We start from the raw sequence: 24,033 nt of genomic DNA, 5'->3' as shown, positions 1-24,033 counted from the left end.
CTTTCTTGGATTGGGCTCGGTGTTGCTCGGCAGTTGACCCGGTCTTCTTTCGTTTACTTGATGTGCGAGTTGGCCCAGTTGTTTCTCTATGTTGAGAATAGAAGCTTGCTGAATCTTCAACATGTTTCTGGTTTCCTGCATTGCCACATCATGATCATTATGCCTTTTTTCGGACGCGCTTATGAATTTTGTAAGTATGTCTTCTAAGTTCGTCTTCTTGTCCGCCACCGGCTCCTCCTTTTGATAATAACCCCTCTCCCTCTGCTTATATTTTTCTTCCTTAGCCTTTCTGTACTCTTCGTATGGGAGCCACTCCTTCTTCGGTTTCCTCCAGTCTTCATCGTATCTGTCGCCACTGGAATAAAATACTTGAGCCTTTTTATTTCCATTCTCGTCTCGATCACAATCCTTTGTAAGATGGGGGCCGCCACAATTTTCGCATCCTACCCTAATAGCATGGATCGTTTGATCCATTTTCGTCATTCTTCGGTCTAGGCTATCGAGTTTAGCTATTACCGCCGCTATGCTATCGTTCACTGAGTTTACTGCTCCACGACTCACTTCATTCCTCGGATTGTGGTATTCTCTAGAATGCTTAGAGAATTCTTCAATCAATTCCTTTATTTCCGGAGGTGGCTTTCGGGTGAGCGGGCCTTGTGAATCGAGTAGTTGCCTTGTGGTGACATTTACTCCATCATAAAAGATGGAGACCTCCTGTTGGCTATTTAGATCATGGTGTGGGCAATTTCTAAGTAGGCTCTTGTACCTTTCCCAAGCTTCATAAAGAGATTCTCCGGGTTGTTGCTCGAAGTTGGCAATGGCCTTCTTTAACTTGGCTATCTTGGAAGGTGGGCAGAAATGGTCAATGAACTCTTCTTTCATTTTGGCCCATGTGGTGACCGATCCGGGAGGGAGTGACTTCAACCAATCCTTTGCAGCTCCTTTGAACGTGACAGGAAGCATGCGTAGTAGCTGGACCTCGCGGGGCACATTAGGTACATTGAAGTAATCCGCCACGTCATTTACTTCATCTAAGTGCTTATAAGCGTCTTCATGATCTCTCCCGTAAAATGGTATCTCCTTGAGTTGAGCGAGAATATGGCCCTTTAGTTCGAACGTAGCGGTAGCGGGGATTGCGGGTTGCACAAGTCCCGGGCCGGTGTCATCACGCATCCTTTTCTTCCACTCCCCCATGGGGATCTCGTCAATATTAGCCATTGCGGTGGCTAAGTCTTCTTCAATATCGGATGTGTGCTCGCTTTCTTCTTCGGTCTCGTATTCGGTGTCTTTCGGGATCGGATTTTCGGTTGACAACGACGCACTGGATGCTCCTGCTTTGCTGCTCCTCTTCTTGCCAAACACGGATTTGAAGTTTTTGAGTGGTGAGTTCTTTGACGAGGTGGTTTCTCCAACGGTTTTGCCTTTGTTTCTTCTCAATGCGGTTTCCGGATCTTCAAGAGGAGGAATTAGAGGTGTAGAAGATCCTCGGGTCATGAACTAACTGCAACTTAAAACAAAACAGAACGCGTAAAAAGGAACAAAAATTTAATCTGATTCAGCGTCAGACTCGCCGAGTCGGGGCGAATGCACTCGACGAGTTCACGTGAAAATCAGTTTTTTTTTTTTTTTTTTTTTTTTTTTTTTAAACAAAAATTGAATAGAAATTAACTTTGCGTAAGATGAATCTTACACAAAGGGTCGATTGAATTAGAATTTAATGCTAATTTTAGAACCGTTCCCCGGCAACGGCGCCAAAAACTTGATGTGTGTAAAACCCACTAGTTTTAAACCTACTTTTAATTATCAATTAACACACAAAAGGCAGTGAACCTATCAATTGTGGTATAGTTCAAGCAAGTAGGGTATCGAACACAGGGAACGGCAAATTAAATTAAAAACTAATTCTATCTAAATTACTTTAGCAAATAAGGGTTTTTCTCTAGTTTTACAAGACTAGAAACTTATTAAACAAAACTAATGCAAGGCTAGAAAAGAACAAATTAACTAGATTCAATAATGGGAAAGAAACTTCTGTTTAGTTCAACTCGGTTAACTTTATGGTTGCTTTTAAGGTAATAGTGCAATGGATTAATTCTTTCGTTGGTTACCGATTCAAGTGATTAAGTTGTGTTCACTACCCTAATCCTTAGCAAATAAACTAATTCAAACAGTGGCCAATTGCTTAACTTAATTATATTTACTAGATTAATTATTCGGGTTAAGTTAGACTTGCAATGGCTAATTAAATTGTTATTTTTTTAATTAACCTCTTGTTCAATAGTCATCTTACAAGCTTGCACATGAATCTACTCAATTTACTTATTAATCCTAGTTTCATATTCATTAATCCTAGACATATGATTTAGTGGTCACTTATCATATGAGGTTGATAATTAATAGATGTTCATACTAATTAACTATCTTCCTATTAACAGAAAATAAATTATCATTCATACACAAGGTTCTTTAGCAAGCTAATATAACAATTAATCACCAACTTAGAATTAATCCTACCAATCAATCAAACCATATTGTCAACTTTGTATCCCCAAACAGAAGTATAAAGAAATTAGTTCATAACTAAGGTGAATAACAGCAAACAAATAAGTTCAAATTGCTTAATCATATTGACAAAACAAGAGAATTAAGTAGAATGATGAAATTACGCCTTAATTACTCCCGGAATTGGATTCTAGCTTCTTTGGTCGACTTCTAGGGTTCTTCTGGCTTCTTATTCGCAGCTTAACACCTCTGAAACTTCCCAGAATTCTCTTTCTTCGTATTAAAGAGTTATCTTTATATATGCATACCGACTCGTCGAGTCAAGTGGTGACTCGTCGAGTCCCTCTCACATTCTACGTAACCTGATAACTGTCTTGACTTCCGAATGCTTATCTCTCTGAATCCGCGACCGGACTCGTCGAGTCAAGAGATAACTCGACGAGTAGAAGCCTTATTTTGGCTGTTTTCTTTCTTCTTTCCACTCTTGAACTCTCAACCGCTTCTCTTGCTTCCTTTCGCTTCCGAGCTTCATCTTTGGACTGAAAAAACACAATTTAACACTTTTAAGTACCTTTTGTCCATAATATGCAACAATTTAGCTAATATATGAATAAAAAACTATACTAAATACACACTAAATATGCACATATCAAGATTCATATGGGATTTCTCCAAGATTGCAGTACCCCTCACTCGTCTGATGAGGAAAGATGTGGATTTCCGGTGGGGCCCCGAGCAGCAGAGGGCGTTTGAGACCCTCCGTCAGCGTTAGTGTGAGGCACAGTCTTGACACTCCCGGAGGGAGTTGAGGATTTTGTGGTGTTCTGTGATGCATCCATCACAGAGTTAGGGGCGGTCCTCATGCAGAGAGGACGAGTGATAGCCTACGCATCACGACAGCTTTATTACTTTCAATTTTATTTATTTTCTTCAAAAAAAAAATTATTTTTATGACCATACGTTGTATAAAAATAAACACTTTTGTATAAAAATACTGGCATATAAAAGTTTAGATCTAATATAAGTATTTTAAGATTAACAATAAATTTAACATCACAAATCCATATCACGTATTAGTTAAAAAATAATTCATCATAAACCCAAACAAAATATTATAATAATCTGTTTGAAATAATCATAATACCATCGGGTATATACACCATGCCATAAACTTGGTGATGGTGTGGATACTTCTTCACGTTATGAGCACAATCTCACTAGCATGATGCATTGTTGACATGGAAGGGCAACCGTACGATGACATTTCAGTTTAGTAAAAAAATACCATTTAACAATCTAATTTATTTCTATAAAAAAATTGTTTTAAAAATAATTTACATGTCACTTATAAAAAATACTAAAATTCAAGATAATACTTCCACATTATAATCTTTCATTTTGTAATCTATAACAATTCTTTTCTTATGTATATTTTTAATACTCAAACAAACTAGGTCCTAACTAAAAGCCCACACACTCCGAACGAGATGAACTGTTCGAGATAAATACAATACTTCGAAAATTCCAACGATAGAGTTCATTGAATGCTAGCTTCATGAGTATGTTTCAAGGTTTACCAACTCAACATCAAAACTATTTTCCAACACTTCTTTAAACAAAACTTAACCCTTTCAACAAAAACCATTTCCAACAATCAATCTCATTTCCAAAATAACTCCCATTTCAACAAAACGGATTCCAACAAGAAGAAATTTCATCTCAACCTCCCAAGTTGAGCCTGGATCGGTATTGAATTCACAGTCAGATTAGGTACTTGAAACAAAAAACCATCCAAAAAAAAAACCTTGTGATATGATGATGTTAAGTGATGAATACCCCTTGATTAATGGTGGGGATGTGATAATAATGAGACGTTGAGATGACAACATTTTTATGTAATTGTCAAACTAACAAAATGAGTAAATTACTGAAATCGTCTCTATGGTTTGGTCAAAACTGCATGTTTGGTCCCTAACTTTTCTTTTGCACTCGGATCATCCCTATGGTTTGATTTTGTTGCATTTTTCGTCCGTTGCATACATAAAGTTAGGGACCAAATGTATAATTTTGACCAAACCATAGGGACGAAAAACGCAACAAAATCAAACCGTAGGGATGATTCGAGTGCAAAATAAAAGTTATGGACCAAATGTGTAATTTTAATCAAACCATAGGGACGATTTCAGTAATTTACTCAAAAAAATATTATAAATGACAAAAAATAAAAAATAAAAATAAAAATTATATGTTAGATATGTTCGTTAAGGAAAATATGTAAACAAGAAAATAATGTTAGAATTTTCTAAGATGAAATTTGATGTTGTATAAGGCACAAATGAGAGTTTTGGACAATAAAAGCTCATATAAATAAATAAGCATTAGTTTTTTTTTAACCGTCAATATAATATAAAAAGCTAGCCCAAAAAGCAAGAAGCTAAAAGGGAAGTAGGAGTTACAAAATAGATTGTTTTAAAGAGAAAAGGAGGAAGAACAAAAACTTTCCCAAGAACATATAACATCTTTGCCCTATATTTCAACCACATGAATACTAATACTAATGACTTGATGGACTCCACCACTTTAGTTGGATTTGTGAATCTGGCCTTGAATAAACGGTCGTTGTGAGCTCTTCATAAACTCCAAGGTAATCCATAGCAGATTACTGTCAATCTGTCATTTTTCTTTTGATTAGAATTCCAATTCATAGTAAAATTTAGTAACTCATCTATATTTTGAACCTGCAGATTGGTAATACCGCACCACCGAAGAGCATAGTTTGTGACAGTTTTAGCAAAAGGACACGATACCAAAATATGATTTGCATCCTCAATTCCATCAATACAAGAACTGCAATCAAATGTGTCAATGTTTATACCCCTGTTTGTGAGGGCGATAGCTGATGGAATTCGATTCAATAAGGATCTCCAGGTAAAAGTGGTCACTTTGATAGGAATCCGTTTGCACCAGTTGATTATGGTGGGGTTGTTGATCACCTTAGTATCCGCCTCAATTTTCTTTCTCATGATGTCAACTTTGTATGTGCCATCAGGAGCAATAATACATGAAGTGTGATCGTCACTTGGAAGGAAGCAAGTGGATGTTGTGACCGCCAATAGATTATTAAGGTCAGTGGTGAGATCGACGTCAGTTGGGTTGGATGACCATTGCCAATTGTTCCATTTGAATTGAGCCTCTCAGCCACTTTACATGACTTCTTTCTGTCTAACTCGTACAACCTTGGATATGTGACTTTTAATTTCTCCGCTCCAACCCATATGTTTTACCATAATTGAGTTTTATTACCCGTTTTTTACAATCTGTTTAAAAATATCATTGAATCGATTTTCCATTCTTTCAATGTTGTTTTTCACTCCAGATATGTTCTTCCAAACGTTGTTTATGTTCTTTTTGGCAAGATAGTCTGCAGGTTTGTTCTTTAAATTGTGAATGCCTGTTATTACTTTTGCCCATAGAGATGTAGGTTATGTTTTAATTCTCCACCACCATTTGATTAGGTCCTTGGTATAACACCATGAATGTGTATGATGAACATAAGTTAAAAAAATAAAAATTGCTTCAAAATAAATGTAAGAGTGTTCAAATAAGATGAACCATTTGTATGATTCAGATTAATATTAATACCACATAAAAGTTGTATGATATTAGAAAGACAGCCTTAAAGGAATACATATGGTTCAGTTATGACTTTCATCTATGACCGAACCATTATAAACTGAACCGAATCAATAATATTAATAAATATTTTTAATATAATATAATATTAAGTATATGGTATGTAATTATGTTAGGAACTTAGAATTTAAAAGGTAATTGTTTGGAGTTAGATATGATAAGTAATCTTCTATCAATACAATTATATATACACAATTATACATTTTTTATAACGATAGACTTTATATTTATTTTACTTTTTATAGAAAATTTATTTCTATTTTTATATCATCTTTGACCATTTTGGTTAACCGATATTAACAATTAACTGACTAAAACCGTTAACCAAAACCAATATTAACCGCTGCCCAATGGTAATCAAAATACATTAACCAGTTGTAATGGTTATGATTCGGTTTTGACCAATAACTGAACCAAACCGATCCATACACTTCCCTAGCAAGGGATATATCTCTTTATCGAGTGTCATTTAGACGAATTGTATTATTCCAATGTTTAATAAGAAAAATGATATCGACGCATGTTTGTTTTATGGATTTAAAGGAGTCTAAAGAAATTGAGATGTTTCATTAAATTGTCGACAAAATCAATGAATTTGAAATTCTTTAAATTTCATTAAATTTAAAAACCAAAGATTTTAGATTCCATCTTTATTTTTTATTATAAAAACAAAAATGGCATCTCATATTTTTTATTTTAGTCATGATTTGTTAGAATTAAAACATATCATCATCACATCTCCTACACTCCATCCCTTACACAGGCAGTGACGGACGCACACTATTTTAGTAGGGGTGTCCCTCATACTTCAAGCGGGTACACCTAATAGAAAAAATTAAAAAAAAAAAAAAATTAAACTACGAGCCAAAAATTAAGCAATGATCCGGGACCTTCAATTCTCCACATAGGCCCGCCACTGGGACTCACCCATATCACCTCACACCAACCAACAATCCCACACACACCACACCACCATGTCCACGTCCACACCAACATCCATACACACATGAACACATACACATTCATGTTCATGTCAACGCTAACACCTAACACCACTATGCCCACATAGGTTTGATAAATTTAATTAGTTACAATAATCAATAAAAGAATATTTCGATCATATTCCATAAGTTACTTCCAAATTCATTTGATAAATTTGCAAACATATATAAAATGGGTTTCATTTCATTTCAGGTCAACCAAACACATAACAAATTTCATGAACTAAAGGATCTATCAAATAGATTTCATTTCATATCAATCAAACCATCCCTTAGCAAAATACTTTTTTTTTCATTAATCATTACGATTTATGTGCATTTATAATGTATACGTGGTAGACAAAACTTTAGTACCACTTCTCATTTTCTCGATAGAAAGTAATTAAAAACCTTTATAATCATAAAAAATAATAACTCGATATTCGATGGTCGTACAGCTCCACTAGACTACCAAAAACATTTGTATTTTGCTTTTAATTATTGAAGCACCACATTTGTTAAATATCATTGGTCGTTTTCGGTTCAATATGTTTTTTTCAAGTATAAAAAGTTGTTAGATCTAGATGATGTTTACTTAGCCTTCTGTGGGAGTTTGGTATATATTTTTGTCTTAAGCATTGGCATCATGTTTCAAGCTTTACTTTCGTCGTCAATCGGGCATGTTCATTTAATATTTGTCATTTACAAACTGTTGATTTGTAACCTGTATGATCTTTTTCTTTTCTCGTTATATTCGTTTTTTTGTCGAAGGGGGTACTAAAAAGACATAACGGTACGTTTAAATTACATTACAATTTACAACTAATAGTCAATCTTTACAACTTAAGAGCAATTATTTGAATTACAATATGATAATTTGCACATGAAAATAAAAAATATATTTTAGTTAAATTTCATTTTGGTAAACATACTTTCAAAAACAAATTGAACACTCTATGTTACAAGTTTTGTAAGGGGCATTTTTAGGAATTATAGCATATATCCTTATTCGAATTTAGAATTTAGTTTTCTAGATTAAAATTAGCTGAAAATACGTGACTAATACTAAAGTTCATGTATTAAATAAATCATGAAAATACTAAAGTTCATGTATTAAATATATGTTCAGCATAATTAGGCCAGATTAGTAAGAAACCGCCCATTAAATCTTGAAAGAAGTTGAAAAGTCACTATCACATCTTTAATTTATCATTCAAACGCATAATAATAAAGTTCATGTATTAAATAAATCATGAAACGATTTAATTGATCCACGTGACCAAGTATAAAATGTAGAGGAAGTTATAAAGAAATGATCCCTGTAGTTTTTGGTAAATTTTGAGGTTTCAGTTCAACTTTCAATTTTCTTACCTAGACGGTCTTTGTGGTTGCAATTTTCACAATTTTAGTCCCTATTTCTAGCACTATTACATCAATATTCTCCGGTTATCTTTTTTCAAAAATCAATGTGATACCTAGTTAGAATTTAAGACATGAAAATTTATTACAAAAACAGGAATAACAGACCAAATAGCACCGATGAAGAACATAGGATCCGTAAGTGGGGTTTTGAAGAAAAGGGATATTGTATCAAGTTTGACGATGATAGAAAAAGACCGTCATAGGGATAGGATTAAATTGTTTTTGACCTGGTGTTATTATTTTATTTGTTTGGTAAGCCTTTTATATAATTATAAATCTATACAATAAATATTTAAATATTAAATTTATAATTACATATTTTAGATTTTTAGGTCAAATTGATTGAAAGTCAATCATCGTTGTTTACATTAACATTGATTAAACTAGACAATTTGTTTATATGATGATTTTCAGATCTGTTTTCGTAGATCTTGATGCTCAATATCTTAATAATATATTTTTTCTGTAAATTTAATGTGGCAGTGATATAACTTATTCTTGATTTGTTTTACAAAATGATTTCACATGATTCAATCATTTGCGCGCTCATGGGATGTTTAATTTTATTAACCATCAAATTATAAATAGGTACTTTTTTTTTATTATTATTATTATTATTATTATATATCGCTATTCTAATAAAAGAATAGTTTTATTCTCCTTTCGACATGTGTCATATTATTAGGCCTCCTAATTAATTCATATTTTATTCTCCTTTTGTCATGTGTCACCTTATTATCTCTCCTAATTAATGGATGCTACTTGTCAAACTTCATTTCAAATTTCAAATTTTAAAATTTCCACTTTAATTACATTAAATTAATAACATTTGAATAAAAATTAAAATAAAAATAATACAAATGATATAATTTCACATATTTATTTAAATCAATGATTAAAATTTATATAACTAAAAAATTCTTAATTAATAATTTATTTAAAATAATTAATTAATAATTTTAAGTTTTTACTATAAAAATTTAATTAGTTTCGTAACCGTGGTTCCCACGGGTTATATATATATATATATATATATATATATATATATATATATATATATATATATATATATATATATATATAGAGAGAGAGAGAGAGAGAGAAAGAGAGAGAGAAGGGTTCAATTAAGAAAAAAAAATTGAGAATGGGGGAATCATTCTCAGTCAATCATTTAATTAGCATCTTAACTTAAAATACACGGTGGCAAACTTGTAAATATGATATGATATCCTTTAATCACATATATGTAACTGTGGATAATTTGATAACAATTCAAATTCATTACTACTCGATCGTTCATCATCCAAATTTCTTCTCCAACGTTCAACGATCATCCAGATTTCTTCAATTAGATCATCGATTAACATCATCTAGTGTTAATCAATCATTCATCTTCGTTAAAAACACGTTCATCAACATCATTCAACAGTAGACCAAAAAAAATTCGTTTTTGGTTCTTTCGATCCAACCTTCAACTATGCTTGAATACGAGAATATCTTCAACATCTACGATTAATTTTACTCCCAGTGTCATTAGATCAATATCATCGATGATCAACATCAGTTTCACTTCATATCATTCATTCAACATCGATCATCAAACAAAACTTCGAAATTAAGGTTATAAAAACATCAAATCATTTTTTTTGAAAAATTTCATATAATTCTCTATCAATCTACTAATTTGTAAGTTTTAAATAGTCAAAGTATCATATTTTTAGCATTTTTAAGAAAGCTTACTTGTATGCACTCCAACTGTTTGATGAAATGCATAAACTAAATTACCACGTTATATTCACATATAAATATGTTTTCGCACCTTAATCAGTATATGATTATTAAAACACAAAACAAATATACAATTTTATTTGTTATTCATATGTGAATAACATATAAATTATATATATTTGTGAATATATCTTGTAATATGCATATGTTAATATCCTGTGTAATATTCATATGTGAATTGACTGTGTAATATTCACATATGCATATATCATCTAATATTCATAAGTGAATATATCATCTAATACTTAATAAGTGAAAATACTATGTAATATTCACAAGTGAATGCATCGTTTAATATTTAAATATGAATATCATGTATCATATTCACAAGTGTATATATTATATATTATTCATATGTGAATATACTGTGTAATATTCATGAATGAATATATATCATGCAATATTTAGATGTGACTAGAATGTGTAATATTCACAAGTAAATATACCATATAATATTCACATGTGAATCTACATATAATATTCATATGTGAATATACTATCTAATATTCATTTGTGAATATACCATGTAATATCACATGTAAATATACAATATAAACAACATATATCATATAATATTCACATATGATTATACATTCATATGTGAATATACAATGTGATAATTAGAATGTGATAAATCACTATTATTATGAACTAAAAGTATATTTTTAACGTTTTTTATGTGTATTCACATGTTTTTCAGGCATTGTTATAACTCAATAAAAGAATAACATTTCAATCAATGGTTGGTTCATATCTCGGTGGTTGACGTAAGAGAATATATCATTGACGAAGACAATATATTTTTATATTCACGTGTAAATGTTATACAATTTAATATATTCTTCATTTTGATCGTATTAAATTCAAATGCAAATGATATTCATTAACCAATACAATGTTGTTTATCTTAGTATAATGTTGATTTTACATGTAAAATAATATTGTTACATTATACAAAAAAAAAAAAAAAAAAAAAAAAAAAAACTATGCACAAACCAATTCTTATAGTGTATTATTTATTTTTATATATAAAGGTTGTATTCACAAAATAAATAAATCAACACGTATAGTTTATTCACATAAATAAAAATAACAGATTATAATAACGATGTTTTTACTAGTGGGATTGAAGTTAGTAACATCTTCAGTAAATATGTCGTAATGATTTCTAAAGTTTATTCATATATGAATAATGATGATGTCATCACTAGTAGGAATGGAAATTTAGTGACATCATCAAAACAATTTGTCGCAATAAAGTTTAGTCTTTGAATTGAACGAAATTCGCATATTTGATGTAAAATGGTGCGATTTACAAAACTCATAGCTTCACCGTGACGTACGGTGTTTTTCGGTCATTCGGGATTGTTTAGGGCCTCAAAATGACGTTTTTCTATTTTTATAATTTTCTGGAAAAAAAAAGTTATCATTTATTCACAAATGAATATAACATTAATAAAAATATATATGCTTATATAATTATTTTATTAACCTAAAAAGATTAGTTGTATGTGAATAAATATATATTCTTATCAAATATTTTTTTTTATCTTTAATTTTATATATTTTATTGTGACATCCTCAATTTCACGACCAGAAAATACCGACTTAATTTATGCTTTTAAAATAATTTCAGAGTAATCCTTTGATTTAAAGAGTTGCGGAATTTGTTCCCAAACAAAATATGATAAAATTTATCAAAACGTTTCTCAAAGAGAACGTATTTCATTAAATAATAAAACATCGGGATGTCATGTTCCGATACAGACCAAAAGCATAAACAGTATAAAATAGACCTTTCAACAGTTATTTATAACTACTGATCTATATTCCAAAATCTCTCGTCAAGTCCACCAACTTGTAATTTTGTGTCATTACTTGTAATGCAAAGAAAACTGAGTGGGTCAGGCTTGGGAGCCTGGTGAGCATATAGGGTTTTCAACCCACAATAAATAATTAATTTAATTTCATCAACCAATAATAACCCAATTACCCATTCCCGTTATTCTCACCTTACGTCCTTAAGACAACTAACACAAGGGACCTAGTCTAAGAATATTTCATCGGGACGACAACACATGTTTCGGGGGTTCCTCAGCAATATAAGTCAAATAAGGCAACCATGAGTGGGATGGAATATAGCAAATGAACACCCAAGTTCATTAACACCTACATGTTATGAGCCTACTAGCGTTCCACTGGACTGTCTAGAAAAGTCCGTGGTCGTCATCTAAATTCCGCTAGATGACTGGATTACAATGACATCGATGCCTCTCGTCCTTTTATCACAAGACAACTATCTACCCATGTTCTACCCAACATTTTATTAGATAATATATATATTTTTAGACATAGTTTAAAATCTGTATAGTATGTTCATTCAAAACACATTCCAGATAAAAAATGAGGCACATAAACATAACACATATTTTATAGACAATAAATCATATCTATGAGATTAGAAGATAACATTGATACACTCACATAACACATATACTTAGTACGTTAAATCGATACTTGTATAAAATCGTGCATTTGAAAGAGATTAGGTACCCCATTCAAATCAAGACCAATATATAAACACATAACACGTATTTCATAGTAAATACTTAATATTTATGTGTTAGAAGAAAGTAACCACACACTCACTTGATCAGAAGATGATCGGACAACACTACGGCTTGTAAAAGTAGTATTCTTCGGTAGATCTGGAAGATCTTCACAAAAATCGGCTTCTCGCGGGCAGAGCTTCGGCTCGGGAATCGTACTTCTCGGGATCTTCGGGGCCTCGGGACTTGCTTCGGGGCTCAGGAATGATACCGGGGCTTCGGGATAATTCTTGTACGAAAAACGATGTAAAAACGCGAGAGAAAGAAGAGAAGTGAGCAAATGAATCGGCTGCACTCAACTCCCTTTTATGGGGTCTGGAACTTCGAATTACGCTGGGCGTAATCTTAGGTTACACTGGGCGCAACCTGGATAAGCCCGGTGACTCCCCCCTTGGATAATATTGAAAATTTATAATTAAATTTAATATCGAAAATATTTAATAAACTTCAAAAATTCATATCTTCCTCAGACGAACTCCGTTTTCGACGTTCTTTATATCCACGCGTAGGTGAGACTACGCTCTACAACTTTGGTTTAGACTCCGTCGGCTAATTTTTACTTTATTTTTATTATATTATTTTAGTAGGCCGGGACAGGAAAACTCCGTTATAAATTCATAACTTCTTTATCCGACGTCCGTTTTCGCCTATCTTTTTATCGTTTCACTACAATTAACGAGATCTTCGATTCTCATTTATATTGTTTTGGCTAAAAACCGCTCGATCTCAAATCGAGTATTCGGGCTGTATACCGCTAAGTCGAAACTTAGAAAAATCATAACTTCCTCATACGAAGTCAGATTTGGACGTTCTTTTTATGCACGATCACGGTTTAACATATTCTACGACTTTCATTTATATTTCTAAGGCTAAATATCGCTCTAACGTAAATTCACTTTTTACGTCGCGCTGTGTCGTGCCGGTTCTGTCGCGAAACCTCGACATGTCATAACTTGGATTTCGGCGTTCTTTATATGTACGGAATCCTTGTAACATATACTACAACTTAGTTAAGATTATTCATTCTAAATAATCTTCTATCAAAAAGTCATTTTTGATGCTTATCGTCTCTAAATTGACTAGCCCTGATCTACGGGCGTTACATTTATAGTCCTCAGTATTATTGACAGTTTTATTCATTTGTGAATAATACATATATATTCACATTTATTTATTACATATATATTCATTTGTGAATATTACATATGTTTACATGCGGATATAATTCTTATATGTTATTCGCATATGAATTACAAACTTGCTTAGGACCTTAAAATGACGTATTACCTGTATTCATTTATGAAAATTACTTGTATGCTTAGGACCTTAAAATGACGTATTACCTGTATTCATTTATGAAAATTACCTGTATTCATTTGTGAATATTACATGTATTCGCATGTGAATATATTTTTTATATATTATTCACATATCAATTACATACTTGCTCTGTGTTTTTTAAAAGATATACATTGATTCTCATATAAAGGAATATTCACTTGTGAATATTACGTGATATATTTAGTTTATGCATTTCATCGAACAATTGACATGCAAATAAATTAACTTATATAACTATGGTAAAAAATTCACAATTGAAGCCAATAACTACAAAACAAATAAAATCCTATCAAAATTGATTAATAATCATTAGGTTTATATCAAAAATGAAAAAAAAATGTATGAAAAAAGAAGTTTTTCAAACTTGAAAAACGATTTTTTAAAAAAATCTTCAAATATATGGTTATGTTGATGAACTTTCGATTGCTACCTGTTGTTTGATATTGGCGAAGGTTCCTTTGATGAAGTTTCGATGATTGGTGATCACTAAATGATGTGACATCGATAAATGTGCATTATTTTAACGATTTTGCTTGATGTCAACGAAACTAGACAAGATTGAATCACGAGTTACACTTAATAGTACACATAAATGTGTTTAATGACGAATCACAACATTTTGATGAATAAATGAAGATTTTTGATGAAGAATTGATGTTTTTATGAAGCGTCGATGTCTTTTTTTATGAAGAACATGTGATTTTGATAGCGAACAAGTAGTAGAACGTATGATGTTGATGAAGAACACATAGGAACAATCGAGATGAATGAATAACAGATGGTGTTGATGAAGAACAGATAAACGATCCAGAAGAAATGGTATCTGTGATTGAAGGTTAATATATCATATTTACAAAGTTGCCACCGTGTATTTTATGCTAATATGCTAATTAAATGATTGGCTGATAATGATTCCCCCATTCTCAATCTTTTTTATTTTCTCAATTGAACTTATCTCCCTCTCTCTCTCTCTCTCTCTCTCTCTCTCTCTCTATATATATATATATATATATATATATATATATATATATATATATATATATATATATATATATATATATATATATATATAGGAACCCAAAAAATGATATGAATCGTAAAGATTATTTTTGACCGTAAGATTGAAAAAATAAATGACAATGATTTAATTTTATTTATCGTCAAAATCTCGCGAGATGATATGACATTTTCGTAATTAATTGCGAGATTTTGATAATTTCCGAGTAAGGATAATTGTGAAACAACCCAAAAATACGACCCAAAAATTTTATTTTTTAATATAACCAAAAATCATAAAACTGAGTAACATATAATAAAACCATACACTATGTATCTAAACCCATACTAAAATACTGTGAGAAAACTGAGTCATAACTGTATCAAAACATATCTAAGAAAACTGTATCAACTCCCAGGATAAAAACTGAAGCCGTGGTGTGTGCGATGCCATCATCCTGAGCTCTTCCCTTTGCTTGCGGAAGTACCTGAAACCAAACTGAAACTGTAAGCACGAAGCTTAGCGAGCTCCCCCAAACTACCACATACAATACAATCCATATAAAGCACGTACTGGGCCTTGCCCACTGCATCAGACCGAAGTCTGGAACTAGCTGCATCGGACCGAAGTCCGGAACTGACTGGGACCTTGTCCCCTGCATCGGACCAGTGTCCGGAACTAACTGCATCGGACCGAAATCCGGAACTGACTGCATCGGACCGAAGTCCGGAACTAGCTGCATCGGACCGAAGTCCGGAACTGACTGGGACCTTGTCCCCTGCATCGGACCGAAGTCCGGAACTGACTGATCATAGCATAACATAACACATATCAACTATTATAATCACATATACTGCATACTGCGTCGGAACAGAGTCCGGAACACATAACACAAACATGCTTGAATCACAAAGACATCAAGCACTCTAACTACTGCATCGGACCCAAGTCCAGGACTACTGCTAACTAAACGGGCCGGCATTGTGGCCGCAGACCCGTTCCTAATGAAAGGAGACTCACTTTGTGAACTGGCTGCTGTGTGAATGGCTCTGGAAGCTAACTGCTGCTGCTCCGGTATCTCCCCGGCTACAAGTCCATAAACACACTCAATCAAATACTAAACACTGCACTGGGGTAAAATGACTCTTTTACCCTTGGTCAAAGTCAACTGTCTCGGTCAAAGTCAACCCACAGTTGACCTGACTCGCCGAGTTGGGCCGCCAACTCGCCGAGTCTCTAGTCTCACTTCTCAACCCTTCTCGTGGCTACTCGTCGAGTATGGCATCGACTCGACGAGTACTCTCTCGATCCAAGAACCAGACAATCTTCATCCGACTCGCCGAGTCATATGAACAACTCGACGAGTTGTTCTTGAGCTTAAGAAGATTGCCTTGGACTCGCCGAGTTGTATGAACAACTCGCCGAGTCCCTCCATTACTGAGTCTGCTCTCCAACTCACCGAGTCCACTCTACTACTCACAGGCTTCCACTCGTCATCACTCAAAAGGGGAAGAACGGGGACTCACGACTCGACTCGCCGAGTCGTTCTTCCGACTCGCCGAGTCGTTCTTCCGACTCGCCGAGTCGCTTGCATGCAGCGACTCAAAACTCGATTCTGCTTGAATCCAGTGTATAAAACTTATAGATCTGGACTCCCTTAACTCGATTAGCACCTAAAGATTCTATCTTTACGTGCCCATATGCATCCATGAAGCTAAAACGGCTCAAAAAGCATAATAAAGGCTAGATCTAGGGTTTTCATGCAAGGTAACTTCAAAAAGGCAATAGATCTGGGCTCTACAACTCCTAAATGAACAGATCTAAGGATATCTCGACATAATAGGGTATCCATACAATCATAAGGCTTGAGGAAAGCATCAAACTAGATCTAGAAGAGCTCTAATGGAGGTTAAAAGCATAAAATAGGAGGGAATCCGAAGAATACCTCAAAGAACTCTGATTTGCCCTTGGATCTTTGCTCTACACCTCTTCTCCTTGCTCCTTTCTTCTTCTCCTTCTTCAAGCCTTCAAAATTTAACACAAGAACACTTAGATCACTCAAGGATGGATTAGGGTTTTCTCACAGCTTTCTGAGGGTGAAGGAGGCGAGATTGGGGGCTATAAGGTGGTTTAAATAGTGAACAACCCGGGGATTTAGGGTTTCTTCCAGGCAGGCAGACTCGCCGAGTCCCGAATATGGACTCGCCGAGTCGCCGACTAACACGAGCTCGAAATCCCGTCCCCTACTCGGCGAGTCAGGCTATGAACTCGCCGAGTCCCTCTTGCAAACTTCTACTTAAATACTATGGAATCATCATACCGGAAACGGGTCGTTACAATTGTTTTGAGGATACAAGTCACGAAAAACAAAAAGATTAAAAGAAAAAAGAAAATGGAAATTTGACCATGTAGCCTCTCCAGGAGCTGACACGTGCCCCCATCCAGCATGACAAGTGTCCAACCCTTATTGGCTGGTGGGTTTTTTTTTTCTACCTGCTTAGTTTTTCGGTTATAACTTTTTTTTTTTTGAAAAAAAAATATGAAAGAAAACCAAAGTTTTTAAAATTTAATTCTCTACAAAATGAGCATAATCATGGAAATTTAAAAAAAAAATATTTTTTATATTTATAAAAAAACCTAGAAAAAAATTCTCCAAAAATTATAAAAATTTAAAGAATACATCTACTCACTATTCTAATGACTTTGTAAAAAGAATTTTTTAAAAATAAGGTGTTTTAGAGACTAAACTTGATTTTAAAAGATTAAAAGTTTAAAAAAAAAATTGTTTAAGATAATATGATCCAAATAGAAATGATTCAAAATATTTATGAGTCAAAAATATTATAATTCAATATGTTTATGATTTTAACTTGTTATGATCTAAAAATATTTTGATTCAAATATTTAATGATCCTTAATTATTATATTTTTATGATTCAAAATTAAATGATTAAAAAATTATAATGATTCAAATATTATATTGAACAAAAACTTTAGTTAATTCAATATATTATGATCAAAATTAAAATGATCCAAATTAAAGTGACCCAAAAATATATGGTGAATAATATCGTTATGATTCAAAATTTTATGATCAAAAAATAATACGACTCAAAAAATAATATGATTCAAAAAAAAATTGAATGAAAAATATTATGATCCTTAATATATTCTTCTTATTTCAAAATTTATAATTACTAAACATTAAAAACTCAAAGTGATATTTAGTTTAAAAAAACACTACTATTAGTAAAGATATTAAAAAAAAACAAATATATATATATATATATATATATATATATATATATATATATATATATATATATATATATATATATATATATATATATATATTAAAAACAAAAACAAAACAAAAAAATATAAAAACATTAAAACGAGCATATATCTATTTAAGAAAAAAAATTGATTTTTTTAATGAGATAATAATAATAATAATAATAACAAAATAAAAACCAAAATAAATGAAAAAGAAAAGGAAAATTCATTTAAGTGACATTCCATAGACGTTCGTCGTGCATGATTATTCCCTCGATTCCGTATTACGTTCCATACACGTGCACCGCGTGCGAACACGTCACGACCAAGTAAATGAGTTTGACGTTTGTGTCATTGACTAAATGATTGGTGGAGAATAGTAATCGTAGTTCATACCAAATTTGTAACGACCCAGTTTTACAAAGAAAATTTTTCATTTTTACGTTAACCAAAACCAATCTCATAAACCATAGTTTCCCAACATATGTTTTCAAAATAACATTCATTACATCATTGTTTTCCTTTTTAAACAACAGAGGGTCCCACATACATTAAAAAAAGAGAGATAGAGTGCGCGTCACGTCATCACACCTTGCCCTTGCCGTTGGGCTCAGAAGTACCTGAAACAAATCAACAACCTGTAAGAGAAATGCTTAGTGAGTTTCGGAGAGCATACCACACACATTCACATACACATATCCTGTTAGCTAATAAAGCTATAACATGCCACAGAAACCATGCAATATAATCCAGCAAGAATGTCATGGGCTACCCCACATGGTCTTTACCTAGGACTGCCATGGGCTACCCCACATGGTCTTTACCTAGGAATGCCATGGGCTACTCCACATGGTCTTATATCCAATGCCACGGGCTCCCCCGTGGTCTTCCATACCAGCATAATATCACATAACATATCAATTCATAAACGAATAACACACACATAACATGATCACATAATGGGCCGACCTTGGTGCCGTAGACACATAGGTATGGTGAGAAGACTCACCTCCAACTGCTGAATACAATAGTTGCTCTCTTAACATTCCGAAACCACTAGTGTCGAACAATAATAATATTAACCCAAGATTAGAGTTTGATCATGGCTAAACTGAAAACTTAACCCCAAAGTCCTTTCCTAATGCCCCAAGAGTCTTCATTGGCTAATGGGCCCCAAGGTCCATGTTTAAAATTTATTAATGGGCCACATGGCGCATCAAGGTCCAACTATAATACTTCCAGCCCAAGACTGATCAGTTGAACCATTAACTCGAATTATGGCCAGGCCCAAAGATATATTAAGGCCCAAAAGGCTTATGAGCCCAAAACAAGTTCAAGTCCATCAGGGGTGCGTACGCCATGCGTACCACCATGGTACGCGTAGCGTACCGGGCTTTTACACATTACGCACGACGTTCTCTATGCTACGCCCAACGTAGGAACATATTAAGCACTCTTTCCATTAAGTGCTTATTACTCGATAGATTAACGTCCCAAAATAGGATCTGAGCACATCTTAACGACCTAGGTCATAAAGTTTGCAACTTTATGACCTTGCATGCTATGAAGGACCTCAAAACCTCATTTCTCACTCTAAGATCTTAAGTAAGAGCTCTCAAATCATGAATGGAATCTTAGCACCCACCAAGCTCATAACTTTATGCACTTAGCATGCATACAAAGCTCAGATCTGGACATCTCAGTCTCTGGAATTGCATCACATCCAAGAGAAGGTCTAGATCCAACTAAAGGGGACAAAATGGAAACCATAACTAGATCTAAAGAACAAGATGGAAAGGTCACGACTTTATACCTCCAGAAGCATCCCAAGGTGAACTAAGTGCAGAATCTTGAAGCTCCAAGCCACTCCAAGTTTGCTTAGGATCTCCTTCATGAATAAACTTTACAAAGACCACAAAACCCACTCCTTAGGCTCAAACTCTTTCTCACAAAGATTCTCAGGTGATGAGGGATGAAACTGAGGCTCTAGGGGCGAATAGGGTCGAGTCCAAAAGCTTAGAGATGTTTAAATAGGTGGCAAGACCGCACATTAGGGTTTTGCGTCCCTGGCGTGTACGCCCCGCGTACCCTCATTCCTCCGTGACCATAGTCATGCAGTACGCTAAGCGTACTCTTAAGTACGCCCAACGTACTTAAGGGTCCAATTATGCAAAATTATCATTCCTTAGGGTTTTCAAGGCATACCAGAATTTTGGATGTTACAAAGTTTTGGGTTCCTACCGTATCGGGACCCTATATATATATATATATATATATATATATATATATATATATATATATATATATATATATATATATATATATATATATATATATATATATATATATATATATATATAAGGTTGCAGAAAACGCAAGGCGTTAGTTAGGCGGTAGACTGGGGTCTAGCCATCTAGGGATTAATCGGAGACCATTAATTATTAAAAAAAATATTAAAAAATTAAAAAATACAACGTTAATCCTAAGAATATAACATTAGATATAATATTAATAAATATAACATTATATCAATTAAAAAAGTTATTAAAAAACTAATAAATATAACATTATAACATCATAATATGATTACAAAATACTCTTTTGATCATTAATACATCACATCTACTCATTAAAATTCTAACAACAAATTATCCAATACATATCTTCCAAAAATTCTATTTTGAGGTCTTCCACACTCTACTCATACAAATGTATCAAGTTAACAAAATGAAAATAGGAGTAATCCACTCTTGTGAGGCATGATTTCACCTTATCAGTAGGTTGTTGCACCTTATCAACATTAATATTTTCATTTTGAGTTCATAACCAATCCATTTTTATGTCCTGCAATTCACAATCCATTATTGTGAGGCATGATTTCACCAATCAATTCATATTACCTGTTAGTCTATTAGTGTTTGTATGCATAACAAATCCATTCTTATGTTTAGCATATTTTCCAACAAAAAAAGTTAAACCCAATATATATTTATTGCTAAAGTATTAATCAAGATTCACTAAGGCAATTGATCGAACACTTGGTGGGCATTGGTTTCATACACAAAACAATTAAACATTTCATGTAGATACAATCCGATCTCATACACAATTCATTTGCCAACTGATTTCGTACATAATTTGTTTGTCAAATGATTTCACACATCAACTCCAACTGATTTTAGAAAAAATAATTACAAAAAAAACCATTGCTTACTTGATGTTCTAGATGTTGAAGTCGATGGTTGAGTCGAAATCCCGATTCAGAGGGCTTCACTGGAAAGGAACGGTGGGGTAGGTCATGATGGTGGAGCACGATGGTTAAGTCGACGATGAAGCAACAATGGAACGAAAATGATGATGCATGAACAATGCTTGAGAGTGATTGAAGAACTAAACGACGATAGAGAAGCAATGGAAGGATAATGGGAAACGAATAGAAGAAGAAACATTTACGATTTAGGGGTGTCGACAATTCAATCTGGAACAACTTCTCCGATCATTATCCTCCACCATCGATCGTGTCATCACGTTTTCCAAGCGAATACCCAATTATTGATTGTTGATTGGGTTTGCTACTTGCCATCTGAAGGTGCTCAATTTGATGGCGTTCCTTTGATGTCGTGGCAAAAGACTAACGACAGTATGAGAGGAGTCGGAGTCGAGCAGGGTAGGAGTCAGACCATCAAGAAAATTAGGGAAGAAGGAAATGCAAAGGACATATATGAAAGAGTAAAAGTTTGAGCATCCCACATCTTTACATTCTATCAAGGAAAAGATGCTCTATAAAAGGGAATCCTCCATATGAAAACAAATGCAGTCATGTTTTAGGCAAGCTGGCTCCTTTGAGCCGGTGGGTTCTTTAGAATCAGCTGGACCAATTAGGTCCGAATTGGACCGAGTTGGTCCGATTTGACTGATATTGACCAAGGCCACCTAGACTAACCCTCTAACACCTATTCGTAGGCGATTGGAGGCTGCCAAGCGTCTAGGCGTCAATTAATCGGCCGTCTAGACCGATTTTTACAACCATCTAATATATATATATATATATATATATATATATATATATATATATATATATATATATATATATATATATATATATATATATATATATATTATCCAATTGCCACGTGGCAATTGCTAAGCCTCTCTTAAGCTAATTTCCCACGTAAAGTTTCCAAGCAAAGTTTCGAAATTACCCTTTGCTACTATAAATTTGGAAAATCAGCAATAAAACTTACTTTGAAGAATTCTTCGACTTAAAATAAAGAATTAAATCAACAAGAATCTCACATAAGTTTTCTCCTCTTCGTTCCAATTATATTGTTTAGGGTTTACGTTTTTATTTTCCCCTCAACTGTATACCCCACATACCTTCACCATATAAAATCCCAAGAAATCAAGAAATCACAGAATATCAGGAATTGATATAATTTCCTTTTAAATCACAATAACTTATTAAACTAATCTTATACAAAATTGAAGGTGTAGGTTTTTTTTTCACAAATCCTTTCTACATCGCTTAGCCACCTTCGTCACCTTTGTCGCGTTTGATTGTGGTTTCTCTCTATGTGTTAAAATATCAGTTTATTTCATGTGAATACACGTATTACACTTATAATTTTAGATGTTGACTCAAAATTTCATGTTCTCTTGCCTTGCTTCAACCATTGGGAAGTGAATATCAGGTATCATTTTGTAGTTTCATGCAATGTCTTGTACATTCTCCAACCTTTTTTCCATTTTCCCTTTGTCTGTAAGTTTTGATGTACCAAAATAAATGTAGAGAAATGCTTTTTCATTGGACCTATCTTGCGTACCATAATAAGCTTGTATGATTGTTTCCAAAATTGTTTAAATATTAGGAAAAGGTTCGAGGAGATTCATTGGCTTTCAGTCGAACACCAAGTATTTGATGAAACTACTCAATAAGGTAACAAATGTTTCCTTCACATTTGATCCATTTATCTTTTTAGTCATAAATCTTGCTTTTTCCGTCTATGGATTGTAAAAGTATGTTTTTAGCTTAATAAAATGTATGGTTTTTGGGTTTAGGCATTGAGTTCGTGTTCAAGGATATGTCTGCATAAGATATTACAAACAAAAAAGCAGACCTTGGTTTTTTATGTCCAGTGAACTATGAAAAGAACTTTTAAAAATTTAACATTTTTGTATTCTATATATTTCTAAAGAAAAATGAAGATGGGATTTTGATTATGTTTTACCTATTTAACCTTCTGAAGATTTATTCAGGTATTGTGTCTTTCAATTTTCAAACTCCAAGAAGTATCTTAAAGCTACTTTGAATGATTTCATACTTTTTAATGAGTGCATTCTTTCTAAATTGAATTTATAAACAAGCGATAAACCATTTTACTAACAGATTTCTCCATTGCTTGGGAGTAGTTCACGAAGATGATGA

At 33.2% G+C, this 24,033-nt stretch overlaps 1 long non-coding RNA gene across 1 annotated transcript; it reads right to left on the bottom strand.

Moving 5' to 3' along the window:
* Positions 1-21,149: 21,149 nt before the first annotated feature.
* Positions 21,150-22,529, bottom strand: LOC145052024 (uncharacterized). Its single transcript, XR_013683939.1, has 2 exons — positions 21,823-22,529; positions 21,150-21,452 (listed from the first exon to the last, which is right to left on the bottom strand). It is a non-coding gene; the product is annotated as an uncharacterized LOC145052024 (long non-coding RNA).
* Positions 22,530-24,033: the final 1,504 nt, after the last annotated feature.

This window comes from Lactuca serriola, chromosome 5, assembly GCF_051521515.1.
Source record: "Lactuca serriola cultivar US96UC23 chromosome 5, Lser_US96UC23_V15, whole genome shotgun sequence".
NCBI lineage: Eukaryota > Viridiplantae > Streptophyta > Magnoliopsida > Asterales > Asteraceae > Lactuca > Lactuca serriola.
The sequence above is the reverse complement of the archived record's forward strand: the minus strand, read 5'-3'. Positions and strand labels throughout refer to the sequence as shown.